The sequence below is a fragment of the Oryx dammah genome, unplaced genomic scaffold (genome assembly GCF_014754425.2).
Source record: "Oryx dammah isolate SB20612 unplaced genomic scaffold, SCBI_Odam_1.1 HiC_scaffold_21, whole genome shotgun sequence".
Taxonomy (NCBI): Eukaryota; Metazoa; Chordata; class Mammalia; order Artiodactyla; family Bovidae; genus Oryx; species Oryx dammah.
Window position 1 is genome coordinate 22,387,432 of NW_024070205.1, and position 6,000 is coordinate 22,393,431.

Genomic DNA, 6,000 nt, shown 5'->3' on the forward strand with positions numbered 1-6,000 from the left:
CTTTTTCTATGATCCAGTGGGTGTTGGCAATTTGATGTCTGGTTCTTCTGCCTTTTCTAAATCCAGCTTGAACATCTGGAAGTTCTTGGTTCACATAGTGTTGAAGCCTGGCTTGGGGAATTTTGAGCATTACTTTGCTGGCATGTGAGATGAGGGCAATTGTGTGGTAGTTTGAACATTCTTTGGCATTGCCCTTCTTTGGGATTGGAATGAAAACTGACCTTTTCCAGTCCTGTGGCCACTGCTGGGTTTTCCAAATTTGCTGGCATATTGAGTGCAGCACTTCCACAGTATCATCTCTGAGGATTTGAAATAGCTCAGCAGGAATTCCATCACTTTCACTAGGTTTGTTTGTGGTGATGCTTCCTTAGGCCCACTGACTTCACATTTCAGGATGTCTGGCTCTAGGTGAGTGATCACACCATCGTGGTTTTCTGGGTCATGAAGATCTTTTTTGAACAGTTCTTCTGTGTATTCTTGCTACCTCTTCTTAACATCTTCTGTTTCTGTTAGGTCCATACCATTTCTGTACTTTATTGTGTTTATATTCAGTAAATGTTCCCTTGCTATCTCTAATTTTCTTAAAGAGATCCCTAGTCTTTCACATCCTATTGTTTTCCTCTATCTCTTTGCACTGATCACTGAGGAAGGCTTTCTTATCTCTCCTTGCCGTCCTTGGAACTCTGCTTTCAGATGAGTATTCTTTCCTTTTCTCCTTTGCCTTTGCTTCTCTTTTTTTCTCAGCTATTTGTAAGGCCTCCTCAGACAACCAGTTTGCCTTTTTGCATTTCTTTCTCTTGGGGATAGTTTTGATCACTGCCTCCTGTACAATGTCACAAACCTCTGTCCATAGTTCTTCAGGAACTGTGTCTATCAGATCTAATCCCTTGAATCTGATTGTCACTTCCACTGTTTAATAGTAAGGGATTTGATTTAGATCATACTTGAGTGGTCTAGTGGTTTTCCCTACTTTCTCCAATTTAAGTATGAATTTTACAATAAGGAGCTCATGATCTGAGCCACAGTCAGCTCCCAGTCTTGTTTTTGCTGACTGTATCAAGCTTCTCCATCTTCAGCTGCAAAGAATATGATCAATCTGATTTCTCTGAGTTCTTCAGTTCAGTTCAGTTCAGTCGCTCAGTCATGTCCGACTCTTTGCAACCCCATGAATTGCAGCACGGCAGGCCTCCCTGTCCATCACCAACTCCCGGAGTTCACTCAGACTCACATCCATCGAGTTGGTGATGCCATCCAGCCATCTCATCCTCTGTCATCCCCTTCTCCTCCTGCCCCCAATCCCTCCCAGCATCAGAGTCTTTTCCAATGAGTCAACTCTTCACATGAGGTGGCCAAAGTACTGGAGCTTCAGCTTTAGCATCAGTCCTTCCAAAGAAATCCCAGGGCTGATCTCCTTCAGAATGGACTGGTTGGATCTCCTTGCAGTCCAAGGGACCCTCAAGAGTCTTCTCCAACACCACAGTTCAAAAGCATCAATTCTTCAGCACTCATCCTTCTTCACAGTCCAACTCTCACATCCATACATGACCACTGGAAAAACAATAGCCTTGACTAGATGGACCTTAGTTGGCAAAGTAATGTCTCTGCTTTTCAATATGCTATCTAGGTTGGTCATAACTTTTCTTCCAAGGAGTAAGCGTCTTTTGATTTCATAGCTGCCATCACCATCTGCAGTGATTTTGGAGCCCCCCCAAAATAAAGTCTGACACTGTTTCCACTGTTTCCCCATCTATTTCCCATGAAGTGATGGGACCAGATGCCATGATCTTTTTTCTGAATGTTGACTTTTAAGCCAACTTTTTCACTCTTCTCTTTCACTTTCATCAAGAGGCTTTTTAGTTCCTCTTCACTTTCTGCCATAAGGGTGGTGTCATCTGCATATCTGAGGTTATTGATATTTCTCCCGGCAATCTTGATTCCAGCTTGTGTTACTTCCAGCCCAGCATTTCTCATGATGTACTCTGCTAGAAGTTAAATAAGCAGGGTGACAGTATACAGCCTTGACGAAAGCGCCAAGACAGTGTTACGCTGTCACCTGAGATGGAATCAGGAGCCTGCCCCAAGGCTGGACTCTTGTTTCTTGGCTGCTCCTCCCTTGTCCCTGCATCTCCTTTTCCTGATTAACAACTGTTGGAATCTGCCCTCTGGAACTCAGGAAAGGTCTTGGAGGCTGGAGTCTATTCCCTGCTACAAGAGATGGGGGACACAGAAAGAATTGTTTCCAGGACGCTGTGTCACATTGAAAGATGATTTTAAGACATTGCTACAGTGCAGCCATAGACTTACATAGGGACGTTACTCCAAGGGGAAGAATATCCAACAAGATGGTGCAAGGCTGGCTAGGCTGAGGCCAGCTGGGTATCTGGGGCAACAGGGTTAAGGAGGCGCTCCTCTTAGATTTGTAGAAGCCATTTGAATTTTGTGCTATAGGGGCCCTGCCTCCCTTACCCTAGGTCTGGCCCTGAGGTAAGGAGAAGGGTTGGAGAAGGTTTCTGGAAGGAATCATTAAGTCTGAAAAAATGAACAGGAAGTAGTCTTGCAAGGGTCTCTTGCTGCTGCTGCTGCTAAGTCGCTTCAGTCGTGTCTGACTCTGTGCGATCCCATAGACAGCAGCCCACCAGGCTCCCCCGTCCCTGGGATTCTCCAGGCAAAAACACTGGAGTGGATTGCCATTTCCTTTTCCAATGCATGAAAATGAAAGTGAAGTCGTTCAGTCATGTCTGACTCTTAGCAACCCCATGGACTGCAGCCTACCAGGCTCCTCTGTCCATGGGATTTTCCAAGCAAGAGTACTGGAGTGGGGTGCCACTGCCTTCTCCATGCAAGGGCCTCTTAAGAGAAAGTTATTCCAGGCAGAATGAAGAATATAAACAAAGCAGAGGTGCTAGAAACATTATGATGTGAATGAAGAATGACCCCTCCCTGACCCCCGTTGAGGTAGCAAGTGGAGGGTGAGGAGGCATGAGACAGGGAGAAACAGAACATGGCGGTGTCTTGTCAGTCTTGGTAATGACCTTGGGATTTATGCCCCTGGCTGTGGAAGCAGGAGAGTAACATGCTCTGTTTGTACTTCAAACAGAACATTCTGGTCAACTTCTGTGCCATCCAATTCACAGATATTATGCACCATAAATGCAAGCCACATGTATAAACTTAAATTTGGTAGTGGCCACATTTAAAAAGGGAGAGGAAAAGGAGAAACTACTTTGAATATTTTATTTGACTTGACATATTCAATAGAATCATTATAACCATTTCAGCATGTAATCAATAGTAAACATTATTAAGGAGATATTTTATATACCTTTTTTATTGTACCAAGACCTCAAAATCCAGTGTGTAATTCATGCTTATAGCACATCTCACTTCTGAAGAACCACATTTCCAGTGCTCGGTAGCTGGCTAGTGGCTACAGGCTACAATATTGAATTACGCATGTCTCAAGCATGGACTCCAGATGCTAAAATACTGAAGCAGGCTTTTACAAGGTTTGGGGGAAGATGATAGGTTTCTAATCCAGGGTGTTGCTAATGGAAATGGAGAGAAGGTGATAGATTGTCCAGTAACTTAGCTTCTCCTAGCTTCTTTTTTTTGTGAAATCAGGATACAGCATTTACCTTCCTGGATGATGCAAAGAATCTTTGAGATGAAGTATATAAAGCACTGAGCTTCCCAGGTGGAGCTGGTGGTAAAGAATCTGCCTACTAATACAGAAGATGCAAGAGAGGCAGTTTTGATCCCTGGGCAGGAAAGATCCCCTGGAGGAGGAAATGGCAACCCACTCTAGTATTCTTGCCTGGAAAATTCCATGGGCAGTGGAACCTGGTGGGCTACAGTTTCTGAGGCCACAGAGAGTCAGACATGACTGAGCAATTGAGCGCGTATAAAGCACCAGCCCAGGCAGACAGGGAAAGTAGGTTCAGCCATCATTCTCCCCACAACCCAAGCTGTATGCTCTCTCAGAAATAAGAATTGACATCTGACTTGGATAAGGTGGGGTTTTAAAGCACCGGAATGGTGCAGTAACATGCATAGACTGCAGTCCCTAAAAAAATGATGGCACAGTAACCTCACTGCACCTTCAAAGGTGTCTCCCTCGATGTCACCCAAGTGAAGGGAAGTTTGTTCCTGACTGTCATGGGAAGGCTGGAAGAGTACACGAAGCCAGTCCAGGACAGGCAGAAAAGTGGAATTGCTGACATTCTGGGCAGCAGCCACTCTGACTATCAGCAGCCAGCAGTTGGCAGCAGCTCCAGATGATTGAGAACTGAACAGCTTAATTGCAAGAGCACAGACACTGTGGAGTGTCAGCCTGGCATGGCTAAGTGCAAGAGTGTTTCCCTACAGTCCACTTTCCTTGCCTTAGGTTGATAAACGTGTATTTTCTTGGGGAATACCCGCAGCCAAAACTCTGTGAACAGATCTGTGTTCCTTGGAATTAATTAAAAAACAAAACAAAACCCTTTCCGGGTAGATGTAAGATACAGCCCTCCAGACAGAGTTGATTATATTGAAGAAAGGGGTGGGGAGTAGGATGGAGAGAAGATAGGTCATTCTGTGCTCCATGAGAACTCCATCTGCATGTGGGGTGTCCAAAGAGTAAGACAGGGGCTACACAGAAACCTCAGCTGCCTTAAGACCCTTCTCATCACAGTCCAACTAACCTCATCTTCCACCAGGGTAACTTTCAGATGAATCTTTGTTCATTTCCAAAATGATGATTTTGATCAGCTGAAGTCATTGGGTAGGTGCTGAGGATTTTTAAAAGTGACCAAGTAATAAATACCTAGAGCTGCAGAGAAGTACAGCTCAGGTTCCCTTGGGTTCCCTCTGATTCACATGAATTTGCTTATCTCTGTATTAGTCAGTGTAAGCCAACTGTTGTAACAAACAACCTCCAAATTCCACTGGGATATAGCATAACAAATGCTTGTGTCACAGTCTGATTTAGAGAAGCAGTTTCCCTGGACAACTTTCTTCCAAGGAGACCTTACATGTCATGGCTCTAACCGTCAGCCCTCAGAACAATTTCCTGCCTTCTCATAGGAGAGGAAAGGAAAAAGAGAATTGCATTTGTGGAGTGTCCATGGGGCAGGCATGGGGGGAGGTGCATCATCTCTGCCTAATTCCTTTGTCCACGGTTCAGGCACATGGCTGCACTTAACTTGAGGAGGCTGGCAAAATATATAGACTATGTGTGAAGGAGAAATAGGAAAAGGTTTGCTAGCCACTAGTCAGTCTTTGTTACTCTTTCTTTCTCTCTCTTTCTCTGATGAGAATAAAATGGACAGTTTCGGGCTCTGACTTGACCCTGAAGGTTTGGGGGTCAGAAGACTGCAGGAAAGGGGCAACTTTAATTAGAGGGCAATGCTCTGTAGTTTCAAGGTGATTATTAATCAGCAAAATGTCATGGGCACGAAGTTGAAATGCCAATTTATATTTTTTTTTCCTCTGTATTCCGGACCTATTTTGTCAGTTTCTGAGCCAAAGAAAGGAAAGGAGTTGCAACCAGTGTGCCAACAGAGTGGTGGGCTGGTCTAGTCTTTCATCACTAATTGGCACCATGTTGTCATCTAGGGTTCTAGATACTTTTGCCATAAGCATCTTTGCCACAAACATTTTCACCACAGAATTAATTGGCCATAAGGCAATTTTGCTGTAAAAGATAAGATAACTGGTTGATGGGTTTTGCTTGACAGTTTGGTTTCAACTGATGGAAATGAGTTAGTATTTCTTCCAGTTATCAGCTTTATTGATGGCTTTATCCAGCTGTCAAGTGACAATGAATCACCCCCAAGGTCAGTTCAGTTCACTTGCTCAGTCGTGTCTGACTCTTTGCAACCCCATGGACTCCAGCACACCAGGCCTCTCTGTCCATCACCAACTCCCAGAGCTTACTCAGAGTCATGTCCACTGAGTTAGCAATGCCATCCAACCATCTCATCCTCTGTCGTCCCCTTTTCCTCCTACCTTCAGTTTCTC